We start from the raw sequence: 3,353 nt of genomic DNA on the forward strand, positions 1-3,353 counted from the left end.
TTTATACCAACTTTTGGCAATCTTCGTTCTTTTTTTAAGACTCCTTTTTGACATGCTGATACCAGGACACTCCCTACTTTTCTTTTGGTCATAACTACCCGTGCTTCTTTTTATTATCAATAAGAGTACCCAAGTACACAAAAATGAAAGAAATCCTACACAGGTTGTTGTGTTTCAATTGTGTTTGCCCACCAGTTCAGAGGCCCTCCACCCACTGTGACTCAGATGTGACACAAGTGCTGGTGACTGGCACAAAGGAACTACCAGGAGAGGCCCCGGGGATGTTTGCCCATGCAAATGACAGCTGCTGTCAACCATGTCTCCTCTCTGAGCCCTCTTCTTGATGGTGGGGTGTGGAGGTTTGATTTACAGCTCAGTAACCACCTTTCTCTTTACAAAGTCTTGCACATCAAGCTAATAGCTACTCTTAGTTCCACACAAACAGAGCAAGAGGGACCCAAGTGCAGGGAACAGGAAAGATGCTGGATCCCAGCACTCCAAGGAAGCTACAGTCTGAAACAGAGATGAACATCACCACCTCACAGGCCTGCCCCACCCTTATCTCTGGGACTTTTATTTCTCTGTGAATGCTGTAAACCTTGGGGGATTGAATATATGTGTGTACAGTTATTTGAGATCAGGGAGAACCATATTTCACACTCATTCCAATTCACTTTTGCCCTTTTGACTCTGGAGGTCAGATTACTCATATTGAATTTACTGTAAATCTGTTCCTAGAAGGTGGAGTAATTTGCCTCACACTTTGGTACAGGGGATCATTTGGTGTAAGTGAAAATAAGGAAACTGATACCCACCTTAGTGTCAGGGACATTTTGACCATCAACTCAGGTTTCAGATAAACAAGACAGCTGGGCTTTACTGAAGTAAAGTAGTCTGAAATGAGCTATTCTCTAGATTATCTTTCAGTGAAGGGCCAGGCCACTTTATTACGAATGTAAATACAGTGGCAGTAACTGTAAAAGTTTTCTTTACTGCTTTACTTCCATGAGCTCCTTAAAAATTTTCTGCAGACAGTCCAGGGTTTCCTCTCTGCTTCACACATATAAAGACACCAAAGCAGTGTGGCAGAGGACATCCACCTGGTGACAATCAGAGCATCTATGTTCCTACGCACATGGCAGGCAGAGAGGTTGTGGGGATTCATTGCCAGGACTCACTAGTCAACTGCACCTCAGCTACTAGTCTGTATCTGAAAAAAGCCCATGATGACTGTTCCAGATAAAAATTTGATCAAGCCAATTTAATAACTAAAAAAATAGAATTTATTGCGCGACTGATATACAGCGTCGACGCCAGGCTTGACACTGGGTGAACCGTGATCCGACCTCTATCGCATTGGACCCGCTCTGTTCACAAAGGTGGTCTGGTACAGTCAGGTTTTATACCCTTTTTGTTCCTCAGGCAAAGTCTCTCTTGTGCTTTTCATAGTCACACATATTCATGTCATCCTCTTTCTCCGAGTTCGACTGGACAATGTGGTTCCTGGCAAGCTATGAATGCTGATGGTAGGGTTAAGGGAACCTGGTATTCGGATGCAAGTTCCTCGATAGTTTCTGCTGTCTTGACCTCAGAGCTTAACCCATCTCCTTCCCCAGCTAGGCTCTTTTGATTGCAAATTAGACTTCTCCCTGCTGTCCGCAGTTTCGCAATGGCATGCGACAGTCTCTGAGTACGAGGCAATTCCTCGGCTCCCGCATGTGGATTTGAAAATGCTTTTGAGTGTTTCTTTTAAACATTATAACATATATTCATATCATATTCTACATAAGCACAAATTACATATATAATATACTACAATGACTTTATAAGCGTCAAATGGAACCTAGATTATTAGCTACTCTCGATCAGAGTTGAGCAACTCTTTCCTTTATAGTCCTGTGCAAATCGTTTTACTGCTGTGGAGTACTGCTCATTAAAACAATAAAACAATAGCAAAATATTAAAGTCTCTTCTCCATTGCATTCATATTTCACTTAGTCCTGCTAGTCAGCACCTTGGGAAATTAAAGTTCAAAGCAGTTTCCATTGTTTTCTACTAGTGTGTGAGTCATTCAACCTGAAGGAAGTGTGTAATGCAAAAGAATTTATATCTAGAGGGACAATGAAGTCCCCAAGGAATCTTTTAGCAGCAGATTTGAGGACACTTAGACACTGAAACCATGCCACAAAAAGCAAAGGTTTTATGGCTCTGTCCTCTGCTCTCTGGCTTGTGCAATAACTCATAAGTTGGTGTTATGACCCTGAAGGTGAGGTAACTGAGGTTCTTGTTAAAGGGTCCCTTGGAGTGGATAAGAGTGAAATGACACATGAATGACTGGTGTTTATATACAGCAAGTTTAGTTTAGAATGATGGAAAGGAGGTACACAGCCATTTCGGTTATTGTCTGTTATAGGTATAAATGAAATATGTCTAATTCTAATAAAAACAAAAAGAGTTTTTTCGTGACTGTGATACAGTCCTGACAGCCAACAATCAAACTGACAGTGCAACACCCCCCGGGAGATAGGCTGGGTGAACGTGGATTTGGCCTCTATCGCACCAAATCCCCCTCTGTCCACACTAGCTTCTCCGAGGGGACAGTTTCTATACTCTTTTTTTAAAAATACTCTTTATTCTGCCCCCGGCAGAGTCCCTTTGTTTCCTTTTAGAGTTCTTCATATTCAAGTTGGTTCTTTTCTTCAGTCTGAACTGCACAAAGCCTTCGCCCGGGAATAGATAGATTAGTGCTTCTCCCTGCTTCCCGGAATCCTGTATTCAGGTGGCAGGTGTTGATGGCCCTGGTTATCTCACATGGGTATCTTTGCGGGCCACCATCTCTGGATACATGCCACCGTGAACGACCATCTCCTGTGCAGCGAAGGTTTCCTTCATGACTTGGTATTCTCTTGCCAGTCTGCCACGGTTTTGCCATCCTGAGAATTAAATCCCTAGCCCCCCCTTGTACAGCCAGTTTAATTCATATACTTTATAGAAGTCTATACTTTATTGGCACGAATTACTAACTATATCCCTAACATTATCTGTAGAAATACAACCATAGAAAATATAAAGATAGAATTTAAGAAAATATATAAGGGAAAGAGAGAGAAAGGACAAGATTATGGGAAGATATGAAAGGAATGAGAAGAATGTGTCCTTACTAACAAACTGTGAGTCTGCCTGTAGGAAAAGCTAGATGCTGATAGGTGAAAGAAGCAATGGGAGTAACCATAAATTTCAGAGGAATGTTAGTAATTGACAGACTTGCTCATCTAAGGCCATATAAAAATCCTGGACTTAGAGATACAAAGAAAAGGCGGGGGGGGGGGGGGGGTTTTGCGCATTTGAGAGGG

Source organism: Onychostruthus taczanowskii, unplaced genomic scaffold (assembly GCF_017590055.1).
Source record: "Onychostruthus taczanowskii isolate IOZ18803 unplaced genomic scaffold, ASM1759005v1 scaffold38, whole genome shotgun sequence".
NCBI classification, from domain to species: Eukaryota; Metazoa; Chordata; class Aves; order Passeriformes; family Passeridae; genus Onychostruthus; species Onychostruthus taczanowskii.